The sequence below is a fragment of the Sinohyriopsis cumingii genome, chromosome 1 (genome assembly GCF_028554795.1).
Source record: "Sinohyriopsis cumingii isolate HCF-2022 chromosome 1, ASM2855479v2, whole genome shotgun sequence".
NCBI classification, from domain to species: Eukaryota; Metazoa; Mollusca; class Bivalvia; order Unionida; family Unionidae; genus Sinohyriopsis; species Sinohyriopsis cumingii.
The window spans coordinates 170,142,592-170,157,130 of NC_142961.1; the positions used below are offsets into that span (position 1 = coordinate 170,142,592).

At 34.0% G+C, this 14,539-nt stretch overlaps 1 protein-coding gene and 1 long non-coding RNA gene across 2 annotated transcripts in view; both read right to left on the reverse strand.

Annotated features, from left to right (window-relative positions):
* LOC149808367 (uncharacterized) overlaps positions 1–14,539 on the reverse strand; it is a 214,959-nt gene that overhangs the window by 142,169 nt on the left and 58,251 nt on the right. The window lies entirely within an intron of this gene.
* On the reverse strand, positions 6,579–9,655 carry LOC149808369 (uncharacterized). Its single transcript, XR_016419800.1, has 3 exons — positions 9,387–9,655; positions 8,613–8,757; positions 6,579–6,912 (listed from the first exon to the last, which is right to left on the reverse strand). It is a non-coding gene; the product is annotated as an uncharacterized LOC149808369 (long non-coding RNA).

The following is a 14,539-nucleotide window of genomic DNA, read 5'->3' on the forward strand; positions in this document are numbered from 1 at the left end:
GAAAGTGCACACAAGGACAAAAGTTTCAAATGTAGTAGATTAAATAAAATAAGACTCGTTTTATTATCTTGAAGTTTTACGAGTTTAGTGGCTTGTCAGCTATGTTAAATGTTTACAATGTGTGAGCCTGCAGACAACTAAGGAGATAACTGCTTTACTGCTTGGTTTAATTAAAACACTAAATAAAATCCCCATATAATAATACAATTTGTGCATTGTTGTAACTGAAACGTTGCAACTGTAATCCCTTCCTGGTTCATCTATAGTTCAAATGATCATTTGTGAAATAAAGTGCCATTTTTAAAATCAAACAATTAAGTTTTCTATTTGATTTTATAATCATACATTCTTGTAATGGTCATTTATTTTTCATCTTGTTTATTATTACGTCCTGGGGTTTAAAATTAAATAACAAGATTATGTAAAACCCAAACAGGCATTCAAGTTTTCCAAAATATAGATTTATTTAAACATAACATAAAATCAAACAAAGTGAAAGAATTCAAAATAAAAAACTAGAATGTCATCCTAATTATGCTATAAATCTCTCACTAATCTGGACTCTGTTATACGGCATTCCAGATGAAGCTTATATAATGCTTATGTGTTACCATGATAACACAACTGAATATAACAGAATTATTATTCCAAATCTTATTTACTTCAATGTAATCTCATGAAGAAGAATAACACTGAAGTACTTGGAAGTTTCACATAATCTGATTGAATTAATTGAATAATGAAGTCCTTGAATCTAATCACATACTCAAAAAAATACTGACTGTTTATATCAGGGGTCTCAAACATGCGGCCCATGTGCTGCATACAACCTACCAAGCAGGCCCAGCCCTAGGATGTGCGGGGCCCAAAGCAGCATGCAGGGCCCATGGCAGCAAGTGATGAGTGTGGGGCCCCAAGCAAAAAAATAGGTAGTTGCCTTTTTCACTTGCCCTAGAGCCGGGCCTGCCACCAAGCCATATTCTGTGGACTGTAAAATGATTGGAATCACAAGAGGTAACAAAGATTGTGCAGCCCTTGGGCCATCCAAAATGCCCTCATGTGACCCTCAGGGTGGTTTGAGTTTGAGACCCCTGGTTTAAATGAATGATTATCCAATTGGCTATATCCAATGAACAAGTGACTGTAAATCACTTTTTTCCTCTCAATCACTCTTATGAACATCAGCATAACTGAAGAATGAAATAAATGGTGTGTATGTTCATTATATAGTGACGTCTATTTTCATTTCAAATAAACACTCTCTGATTAACAATAATTTCTTGAATAATTTGAATTGTATTATTACCTTTGATAATAACTTGGTCATCAGCATACACAAACAGTCCTATTCTGACCTTAATTGAAAACCTGTGGTTTAACAAAATCTGTTGAAACTTTTCTTTACAAGAAATTATATCAGTTATCAGATGAACAGCTGATCAATTCAAATGTTCTTTATATGACTGGCAAAATCATTTACTTCAGTTCATTAATCTTATGCTTCCCATATAAAAATATATCCCTATTACCTGTGTCTCCCATATGATCATCATGATGTTATAGCCTTGTTCCCCAGAAGAAAAAAAACTATAAACTGTAAGGCAACATCATCTTGAAGACATTATATTTTTGCATTGCTTGAAGAGTCTCAAATTATGCAAAGCCCTTTTTCCTGCAATTTAGCGTCTGTTATCACTGCTTGTGCAAATTAGTATTTGTCATCATTTCATGATGAAAACACACCAACTTGTGCTTTGAAACTTAAAACACTAATATGAATATACCAATACCTATTTTATCAACAGCCTTAGAGAAAGCATATTTTAAAATACTTGGTGAATATTTTAAGTGCTATGCTGGAGTTATATTTTTCATAATATCAACCTGAAACCATAAGTGAACCTGTCAAATGGCAGAAAGGAAATAACAGTGGATATCTCTTTGTTTAGGAAGTACTTCTTCATTAGATTGGTTGTGTTCGTAATTCATTTGGCACATACAATAAGTAACTATAAAATTCATAAAAAAGCAAAATCTGAATATTATGTGACTGAAAATTTAGGTTAACAGAAATTAAATATGTCTGAAACTTGGGACAATGTGAAGTTGGAGAATTCAGAAAGTACTAAAACTTCATTGTTGTTTTTCTAAAAACACTCATTTTGTGAAAATACAACAAAAGTAGCAAAACAAATAATATCTAAACATCAGACAACAATATATACATGTACATACACAAATATTAAAGCCATAAATTTGCATTGGATTATTGTAGCAAAGCTAAAAAATGTGTGTGGTCAGGTTAAGAAAATCCCTATTCCTAAAAACAGATGTACTCACATGGCACGTCTCATGGTTCCATTGTTCATTCTTGGCTGTGTAGTTTATCAGTTGGAAAGAAGGATCTAGTTCATTCATATATTGACTTCAGTATAAAAACTAAGTACACACTCCCTCGATAACTCGCGCACATCGGGGTCCAGAAACATCGACCGCACTATAAGTGAGGCGCGAGTTATCGAGGGACCTTTAAAATAAGCCCAAAACCAATAAAGTGATTGACAACATAACGGAAAAATAAGGGGGGTGGTGTTAGGCAGATTATACTGTCGAATACTCACTTTATAATCGTTCTGAGATTAACTGTGAATAAATATCTCTTCATAATGGTGTACTTTATTATTTCCACAATTAGGACAACATTAATTTCAGGATAAATTACAGTATACTGAGGTGATCATCGAAAACATTATTCCACGTGGTTTCCGTTCGCTTAACATGTGTACCACTTCACACATTGTGTACTATGTCACTAATTTTATGTTGAATTGGATACATTCTAGTTTTATTGTTTGATCCAAATTAGAAGTTTTTTTTATATACAAAAGATCAACTCTTTTTGAGAAACAGTGTCGATTGAACGATAGATAGATAGATTTAAATGCGATAGAAGTAAAATGGAAAACAAAAAAAACAAGGGTTAATCAGTACTAACATATTTAATTGGTCTACAAATTTAAAACAACGTAAATTAGAACAAGTTAATACTTGCCATTTGTGCCACGCTTGACAAATATCAATTCACTTTTTGAAAAAATCAGTTAATTTTTTTTGTGTGTGTTACTCCTTGGTTTCAATGCCACCAAGCAAAATCCCTCAGATTTCTCAACTGCATGAGCTTTACGTAGTCAACATTTTGGGTCTCCAGCCACCTTATGGCAGTATCAAAATATTTGATTGCTTCCTGTGCGGGGGGGGGTGCAATATCTGCGTCTGCATCACTTTCAACACTTGTGTTACTCCAGTTAGAATCGTCTACTGCTGCAAATTTGTTCATTATAGAATTAATTATAATCATCTGACATGTATTCGGCTGTGGGGCAATCATTGTCAGCACAAATCCACTCCTCCATATCATCAAGAGAAACGCCCATCTCAGGACCATGAGTATGTACGAATTTCTCCCAAACAGCCTCGGCATTAATGACATCAGTTTCACTGAAACATTCGAAGTCACTATCATCGTCGCTGTCTCTGTTACTGTTTTGCTTTACGTCAAAGGCAGCTCCAAGACCCTTAATTCAGCACAACAGGTCTCTTGTAATCGATTTTTTTAAAAAAATGCAGCAAACACTTCCCCAAGTTGTTGATCAAAACAAAGCCGGCATGTAATTAAGTTCTCACAGAAGTACTCACGGGTTTCGATGAGACGGTCGATTGACTCTTTTCATGTTTTCAATGAACAGAATATGTTGTGATTATAATATTTACACTGAAACAGAATTAAAGGATTAGAACGTGACTTTCACACAGGAAGATATTTAATTGGTGTTTATTTCATTCTTTGTTGCCAACTGTTAGCATTTACCAGAAGTTTTCATTGATCGCTATTTCACCAGACTGTTTATTTACAGTATACTGACACCTATTTATCATAAAAACTTACATAATATACCGAGTGGCCGAGTGGTTTAAAGCACTCACCGTTACGGATCACTGCCATCTCACCTCTGTCTGCGTCAGTTCGAGTCTCGGATTCGGCCAATGTGGTTATGTGAGAAAGCTTGCCAGTAGCTTCTCGTGGGTCGGTGGTTCTTTCTGGGGGTTTCCGGGTTCGTCCTCCACCATTAATACTGGCCGCCATGTATAGCCTATCTTGTGCTGAAAAATGGCGTTAAGCCCTACAACAACAACAACAACTACATAATATATGATATCTTTAAACAGAGGTCTCGCTAGGATTTGAAAACTGGGTCTTTATGCCTCTGAATTCAATCACTAAATATCAGTACATTTTCTCACTCGGCCGCGAGTCAAAGCCTTTGAACTAGCCGCCTGGCTGTTGCATCATGTTCTTTTTTTTTTTTAATGTACTCTTATTAAATGGCAACAGTACATCAAAGAGTCTTTCAGTCACTGAATTCTGTCATTGTAAATATCAGCACAGTTAACTGATCAACACATTTTCCCACAAAGCAGGTGGCTGAAACAGGACCGGCAAATCTTTGAATTTTCCCGCGCACCTATTACATGCATACGGAGGACTCCCGCCTCAGTGATTTTCTGCGTTCCAGATCAAAAATTGGCGTCCAAATAGGCGTAATTAAGCGTTTTCAAGATCTCTGAAATTAATTCTTTAGAACTTGCAAATTTCAAAATATGGATTATATTTTTATGGGCATTAATCACCATTTTCGATGATAAGCAATGTATCAAGGTTTAATTTATCAATTCTTATCATAATTTTTTCATGTTTAGCATATTTTAAAGATATTTTAAACACGTTTTCTCTGGAAAAAATCGAGAGCTAAGATGGACACCGCGTTATAAGCGGGATCGCGAGTTATCTGGGCGCGAGTTATCGAGGTATTTCAGTTATTTATTCATTCATTCTGTTCATTACTTAATGGGATTCACTGGAATGAAGCCCAATCAAATGCCATACATTGTACTTTCACGTTTTCTCAAATGAACAGTAAGTATGAGAAATATCAATGGAAGTGCTCACCAGTTATGATATACTTTTGAGAGTGTGACATATGTAAGGTGAAGTTGTTTGCATTTGAAACATGCACAGTGTAGAGAATGTTGGCATACCTCTATGCTGCTTTGATGTAATTTTGCTGACATTTCTTTGGATATTGTACTTATGGAAATTGTACAAGATCTAAGCACACTGCTAACTAAAATGACTGCTCCCTTGTGCTAAACAAAAATCTGCCTGAATTAGTCTAAAGTACACGATCTTTACCACCAATTAAAATAGGAAAAATGAATTTTGCCCACCTAGACAATACAAGCTTCTGAAAGTGCAATGGATGAATTACAAAATATATAAAATGCAAACAAAGTTATCAGCTCTTTTTTTAAACAATTTACCTCTGATGTCCAGGAAGTGAAAATGACCAAGTGGAGCTAGTAGTTTTTCAAAAGGTGCACATCTGGAGTTAGGCCAAGCTGTATACTCTAGAACCTATATCACACCCATCAATCATACACCAAAATAAAGGGAATTAAAGGTTCTTTGAACAATACCTATGGTATACAAGGTCTTTTTTTAAATAGCCAGTATAACTAGTGAGGACACCAGGGGAAATTCTTTTTCTTGAAATTCTAAACCTATGCAAAATACCAAACTGCAGAAAATCACCAATATGAAAGGGCTCTATTCTGCTTGGCAATTTTCCAAAAGTTATTAAACTGTTTTGTATTTTTACTTATAAAGGCCACATTTGATAGATGACTGACAAGATAAATTGGAGCATAAATGCTTCCTGTAGCACAACTTTTCTAAAGTAGTTAAGCACACCTGCCAGAACATGATGTCATGTAAAAAACTTGATTTTATACTCACAAGCACCCCAATATGTTCATCTTAAAACAATTTTATTAGCTTGAAGTTAGGTAAATCAAAAAGATGTGTGCTGAAGATAAAACAGTTATAACCCTTCATTGCCTGGGATGATGATGATAAACCATCCTTATTACAGATTATTGATTGTTCATGATCAGCTGCAATGTTTCTTTGAAGTCAGATTTTACTCTATAATATATTACTTCAGGAGTTGGAAAGGTGTGGATGTGTTATTCATTTTTAAAGGCAAAATACTGAAATACAACAGTGATTCCGGAAAGGATGAGCCATTGGTGAAACAAGCAAACCCACACCAAAACTGCCTACCCTTCTGCACATGAGATTCTCACGTGAGATCTAACTCAGGTTAGTCTCATGTGCAATTTAACATGCAAATTAGGTTAGAACTCACGTGAGCAAATAGATTCTAATAAGAAAATCACATGTGCAGGAATTGTTAACAAGAGCAATATCTTGCTCACGTGAGCCACACCTTACTCACATGAGCCACACCTTGCTCATGTGAGCAAGATCTGCTCACGTGAGCAACATCTTGCTCATGTGAGCCACACCTTGCTCACGTGAGCAACATCTTGCTCACGTGAGCAAGATTTTGCTCACATGAGCAAAAACAACAAAAAACAACTATAGTATTTAGTTTTTATTGAATACAAGAATTAAACAGAGTAAGATCAATATTCAAATCCCGTAATCATAAGCATATAATTTGAGTTCGATTAGTGATCTTTTAATAAGGTAAGACAACTAGAGTATGTATGTACCTGTTATATTAATACATCACATTTATTCTAAAAACTTTAAGGTCATAATGAAAGATACTGCTGGAAATTTGCTTCACATGAAGACAATTCTTCACTGTTCCAGAAAATTCAAAGCAAACAAAACATGTAATTGACATTCCTGCTTCTGAATTTCATTATTTGCCAGTCTGCAACAATATTTTCACTTGGAGATTGTTCTCTTTGAATCAATGCACTTCCTGTTGACCACTGAATTTAAGTTAGCAGGCTCAGTTTTGAACTGTTGAAAAAAGAAACCTGAAATGGAAATGAAAAAGTTGGTAGAAGTTTCTTTTTTTTCTGATCACAGCATTTGAGACATTCTGTAAGGTGGATTTTTGAAGATTTGTTTTACAAGGTAAAGGCAAAATACATAATTGAGGTTTGGATTAGATGGCACTTTATCACACTGTGAAAATAGGAGCCAACTGTTTTCCCAAGGACACACTTACGCAGCCAACCCAGTCTGAAAATTCATCCTTTGGACTATGAGTCAAATTGCTCTACCAATAGAATTACCATAGTTCAGTAGCAAACATATAAACTGCACTGTTGATGAGATACCTGCAAGTCACACTGCATATTCCAAATTTGACTACTACTGGATAAAGATGCCAATGTGTACCTGGGTATTCTCCCATTGATAATAACCTGGGTAATAAAACGAACAATTGGGTACCCGTTTAAAAAAAAGTGTTCACAGGGGCTCATATGGTTGCTTACAATTTACTTGTCAATACAATCCTTTCTCAAGTGACCTATTTAAGAATCAACCCTGATATTTCAAGCCTGACCATCCTAAAATTCATGCCTGTCCATGGTTCATGTGCCAATTTTCTCATGACTTAAAACACTTGTTTTCAGAACCTGGTGACATTATCTGGGTCAAATAAAATTAAGCACAATATGAATGTCTGGTTTAACTTGGCTACTGTAACATGCACTTCTTATACCATGTTAGGACAAAAAATGAATGAAATGGACAACTATACAGACTGAAATATAAAGATCAAAAAAAGTTTGCTACTTAATAACAGTTTTGAAAAAACAGGTTCTTGAATGTGAAACCATTTGCCCTAGATTCATTCTATTATGATACTACACACATAGCCGTCCAGCTTAAATAGAAAATAAATGGCACCAGATATCATTTTTTTTAAAAGAAGAAAAAACAACAAAAATAACCCGGGATGTATCAATGCAACTGCTGGATGTTATGTAACTAAAAAATGTTGGAGAAAAGATAGTTTGTTAAACTTAAAAACATGTTGCACTGGAACGTCGTATAGGGATGAACCATGGCAGGTTGAGGATAATACAATAATCAACATTTATGGACTTTATGACAATTCGCGAAAGTTACTGTAGACATGTACTCTAGTCAAAATGACTGTTATGCACAAATAATTTATCAATTTCTTTTGTGTCTATTCTCATCTATACTAGTAATCCACACGAGTTCAGCTGATTTGTGACAAAAATTATAACTCCATATACATTTTTCATACAGTTTTCTGTAATAATGGCATGTAATTTATACTCTTGTTGTGCTCAGATTATGATTTTTGCCACTTATTTGTAATAATTATGCTTACAGCTCATTTTGGGGTTGGAACATGTGAACCTACAACAAAGCAGTTCAGCTTCACATTTAATACAATTTCCTTTTGATTGTATACTCTGGTAACCAACTGTTAGGAATGATGGGTACACATTAGAAATTTGCAAAAAAATTGACATCTCTACCTCTGGAACAGTCCTCTGAAAGATTTCTCCAAAACTTTTGGGATACATTTTTCCAAAATATGTACATTTGCAATATACAAAGAAATTCAAAATCTGGTTTCCAACTTTTATATTTAAAAAAAACAAATGTATTGGGGGTCAAATTTTAGAGTCTGAAATGCATATGTTATCATGTGTATTACATCAAAAGATTTGAAGCGTCTTATACATACCCTTTACTGGAGTCGGAATTTCCTCTAGCATGGCAATAGGGTTTTGTCTGAATTCTTCCTGTTGCTGTCAATGTTTTGCACTTCTTTCAAATGATTGCTACCTTTGTTGTGTTGATTAAATTTTGTGACCTTCATGAAGTTTAATCTGTAAAAAGAAAAAAATTAGTATAATTGATCATTTTATTTATCTATGCATAACAGAAAGAATGCACTGAAATGAGAAAACGATTTGGTTGGCAAGAGCCCTAGTGTATATAAGCGTTAAGAAAAGTTGTAATCCTTATCCAATTAAATCTCTATTTTAAATTTACCAATCAAAATATTTGACAGACAGGGCAAATGTCTTTTAGGAATAAAATCATGAATTAAGCTACTGCATTTGGTTCTCAATCGTGTATGCTTATCTTGATCCACCCAATCAGCAATAAAATAATACGAAGAACATTTATGTTTGTACAAATAATTGTTTCAATCGGTAACGCAAGTGCTCCTCAGTGAGCGCCCGCATTATTATTGGGGGTGGGGGTAAGAGCCAGACATGGTTGCACAGTTTAATTGCGGAAGGCTTAAATATTCGATGACAGTGTGGTGTAGATATCATTTTTAGAAACAGGAGGTTGAATTATTATCTTTAAAATCTGAAACAAACCCTTGGCTCAATTTTAAACGACCATGCGAATTTATGCTTATGCTTATAATGTCGATGATTCAGGCTATCCACTTTGATCATTCTATATGCGAAATTGTAAAAAGAAATCAGTAAAAGTAACTTACCTCTTTCTCGGCAATGAACAAGTCTTTCATAATCCTTGAATCTTGCCTAACAGCACGTCGACGTCTTCTGTTTCGTACTGGACATTAACAACCGTACCGACGTGGATATCTTAAAATGTTGGTGTTGGTTTCTATATTTTAATAATGTCCACACTCTTGCTGTCAGAATGTTTTAAGAGTAAACATGTTGCAGGAGAATATTGAATAACTTTCTCCATAAACAGCGTGACCCTTGCTAAGAGAACATGGTCCGCGCGTAAATTTCTGTCTGTTCGGTTTAAAAGTGCTATTCTACATGTACACTGTAGGTCAACATCCAGCATCTGTTGAGTTCATCTGAGGCGCCATAAAGGGTAAATTATTAGCAAACATGTTGTTGTACGCATAGATGCTTGTATCATTGATTACAATATAAAAATCAGTCATACATGTAGTATAAAAATAATACTTTTATTATTTTATACTACTGTATGACTGACATTGAAATTGTAAGCAATGATGCGAACCCTTCTGGTTTTACACTCATGTGTACACATGTACTCGGGTATTTTTTAATGTTATTTTTATATATTAAATAAATGCTATTTTATTATCTGATGTTTCATAAAAACTGAGCTATAAGTGAATTCATATCATTAATAAGTTAATTAATATAGACCTAGTTAATTTTGATGTTTTTACACTAGCTTGTGTCGAGCCATGCCCCACAGGACACTCTAATGGTTCTAACAAGCCGATTCTTCCACCGTGTACTCTGATAACCTGGGTCACAGAAAAGTTAACAGAAACGTCAGTGATTTGTTTTGTGATTATTTCAATAGGAAACTTCTTTTATAAACTTTGAAATAACATGATTACAACATTTAAAAGGCTGCAAAAAAGCAAAAGTTTCTATTGCCAAGAATATACACGTGTAAAACAGTGCGAAACAGCTTCACAACCAAACACGACTGGATTAGGCAGTTAGTTTCTTACGGGTTTATTAAATTTTATGTACAGTACATGTTGTTTTTTTTTTTTTTAATGATAATGTACACATGCATAGGAAACGGGGTTGGGGTGAAACCTCGATAATAATTTGTCTAATACGTAACTCGTTCGACTGTTCAGTCGGCATTTGAATTTTAACGGACACTAGACAAAATGTTTAATGTTACCCCGCGTATTTCTTTGATGCCAGACATTAAACGTCGGTGGACAATGTTTTATTAAACACGTTAATATTATTAATCCTTTATGGTTTCTGCGTGGATTAAACATAGGCCGTTTTATAGAATATGGGGAAGGGGGGCGTCAAGCGTACGTACGCGGGAAGGGGGGGGGGTGCGTAAAAAAAGTATGCATGCGTAAGTACGCGGTAAGAAGGGGGGTGGTGTAAAAAAAAGTATGCATTCGTACGGGGTGGGGTGGGGTGGATCAAGCTTTGCCAGACTTTTGCGTACGTACTAAATGGAAGATCCCTAAGCCGAATTACACAATTCAGCAAGTATAAGATTGTATTGACTTTTGTGCGAACGTTAGGCATGGAAGAAAACGACGTAGTTTATGTAATTCTCCAATTTTTATGGAAAATAACTTGAGAGTTTATTAGGCCAAAAGGACTGTGCATCAGTGTTTATTTTTTTCCAGATATGAGGTTATGTACTTATTTTACAATTTGATTGTGGGGTGTTAGAAGTTCGTGAATAAAGGAGTTGCATCATATGTTTATGGTACATAGGATTCATTTTAGGGCAAAAGTTTTATTTCCTTTTTATATTTGTAAACTGTGAGTTTTGGGGAGAGAAACATTTCACCTTTTTACAGCTGTTAAAGTTTAATGGGTAGTCTGGTTATACAAGACCTTAATTCTGAATTGTTTCGTTTTATAAACAGTGCAATGAACCTTAATATGTTCAAATACAAGGAGCCTGTTGGGTCAAAATAAGATTAAAACTCACTGTGAGAAAATAAGTTGAAAATGTTTTAAAATTAAAAAATTACAACAAAGTAACAGCAAGTGCAAAATAGAAATAATGTCTATTTGACAATAATGGAGATGCTTGACATTCAACATACACAAAATATTTAAGTCCAAATTGCTCATGTGATAACTCACATGAGAAAATCCAACTTTGAATAAATTTGAAAAAAGTGTTTAACCAGAATCAAAGTCCAAGTTTCTCACGTGATAACTCACGTGAGAAATTAGAACTCTGTCTTATTTTCAAACATGGTTGTATGTAATGGAAAAGAATGTTTTCTAAGTTCTACTTTCTCATGTGAAAATTTAGATTCTCACGTGAGCAAAATCTGCTCACGTGAGAATCAGGTTAGTTTTTCCTTGGCTCACAAGATCTAACAAACTGCACATATGAGCCTGCAAAATCTACCCAATTTGCATACATTTCTAACAAGGTTCTCATGTGCAGCTTATGAGCAGCTCATGTGAACTGGTGAGATTTTTCTGTACGGGAAAGGACAGCAAAACAAGGTTTTTTAACTCTTGGTTGATGGAACTGGATTAATTATGAAGAGCAGCAGCAAGGGAGAGTATATTATTATTTGCACATACTGAAAACAACAATGGATCCTCCTGGAAAGTATGACATTCATAAATATAGTTCTACAACTATCAAGCATCAGGACAATGCATAAATGTTGAGCTCCATCCCTAAAGTAACTTTTAAACATTAACTTGAGTGGACCCTGCATTCACCTCTTCCCCTCCACATGTAATAGCTTGGAAAGAAAATAATCTTTCACTGATTTGTAAAAAACGAATTACAAACATTTAATTAAATAGAGTTATTATATTAGTTGGAAAAAACATGGTATATTGAGTTAAAAGAAAAAAATGTCCTGGTTTGAAAGAAAATCCCAGTCCCTGCCATTAACAGTTTGGTCCCTAAGTCTACCAACTATTTTTTAAAGTGTATTAAATGCATGAAAGAAAACATGCTTTTTTTTTCTTCATTCAAATTTTAATTTCTTGCAATTTTTGCTAAGTTTCTATCAGTAGACAACTTATTCTCAATTATACAATGTAGCATTGCTTGTTTTTCTGCACTCCCCCCCCCCCCCCTTTAGACCTCAGAACACACTGTTTTAGTCTCAAAAACCTCAATGTCTGGGAGGTTGGCAGGTATTGTTAAGTGGTTTTAAGAAGAAAATAAAAACATCCAAAATGTATTGAATGGATGATGAATACAAAATTATGGGCTTCACCATAAGCACACTTGAATTAAATTGTAAGCAAAAAAAATACTACAGCTTAAACCCAAATTAAACTTCAAAAAGGTTCAGGCATGTCCCAAGGTCTAAGATATATCCTGCTAGGGCAACAAAATCTTTCTAAAATATCCTTATGTTAAAGAATACAAACATGTATGCAACTTGTACCTGCTATATTGTCTCCCACAATGTCTGGGAGACTTAAAATGTTTTTTAAACAAAACTGAATATGGGGATACTGAGTCTACATTTAACAACTTGAGGGTGTTAATGATAGTTTTACTGCCATAAACTAAACTTTCTAAACTGTCAGTAAAACATATTCATGACAGAAAAACTACTATTACGGTCCTTAAATGAAAGATTAATATTCCCCATTACAATACACTTTTGAAAAATAGCTCAAATAATGGTAATAAAGACATCTTGTCTGGTTTTGTTAATTTATAACTAAAAATAGAAATAAATTTCACAAGTTGCTCTACAAATTTTATTGTATACAAATTTAACAGTTTGATTTCAATGCTTACACAGTGTGTTACACTGCACTGGTGCTAAAATGGAACTTTCCCTGCACAAAATGTTTTCTTTTTCTTCTCCAGTTGCCAATAGAAAATATAATCATTACTTATTCTTGACTCTGAGTAGGATTTTGTGAACAGGAACAAAATATCACACTTAAGATAAATTTTGTCTCTAAAAACATGAAAATATTGCAAATAATCAAGAATTAGAAGAAAAAAAAAACATTTGTATAGTAACTAGTTAAATGCAGCAAATCTATTCTTATGATGCCCATGTTCCTTGTCCTATAAAATTCTACCTAACTCCAATAGCAAACTTATCACAGGTATCATAATGATGTGTTACGGATACTGCTTATGGTAAATTATGAAAAAGTGGACTCACATTGTGAACATCTTGTAGAACTGCAGTAGTGCTTTACATCTTTCAACTAATTTGTTGATTAGTTCTTTGTCCAAAGGATCCTGTGTCCATCTGCTGTTGTCTATCTTTCTATCCTCTTCCATCCATCTTGTTGGCATAAACCCTTCCAATCTTAAACTATCCATGGCTTTCTTATCCAATAACTTCTGTTGGCAAACAACCTTTGAATGTTCAACAGAAGCATAAATAAATACCAATGCTCATAAAGTTACATTTGATTACATAATTCATCTGTAAAATGTGCGCAGTGTGTCTTGTCCAATGAAGTCAAATTTGAGGTCTTTTGGGATAACTTATAGACTAGTTTCCTAGCAATGTGCAGTCTTTTGTAAGTCTGCAAATTAGTTAACTTAGAAAGTCACTTTAAAAAGTTTCCCACAATATACAAGTATTCATTGTCACGACTTGTTTTATTACTGACTCCAAAAAGCAACATATCACCTCCGTTTTTTTTAAATTTAATTTTTCAGTTTATACTTTATGCTTTAAATTTTTTTAATAGGATTAGAAAAAATTATCATCATTTGCAATTCTTTTTGTATGATGATTTTCAACATTTTTAAGATATATGTATGTAGTGTTTGATAGCACCTTTACACAAAAGTAGCCATTGGTATTCATAAAGTGTTAAAAATGTAAAAGTGAAGAAATGCACAAAAATGTCTTTCAATATAAAGATAAAAGGTAATGATGTCAACATTCCATAAAAAAATTATTGGCAAAGAGTCTAAAATCCTTCAATAATTGTCAACTAAAAAAATATAAAGTACATTCCCTAAAAAGTCTAGAATTTTCTCTCCTTGTACATGAACAAGATTTTTAATTGAATTCACATATAATTTATTTTGTTTCACATGGTAGAAATTGGCACTCAGTAAGAATATGTTCCAATGTTACTGGACGCTGGAAGAAAACACACTCTTCAGGAGGTATGCATAAGTGAGGTATATATGTCCGATATAAAATTTCACAATACCACCTCCTGTACATGA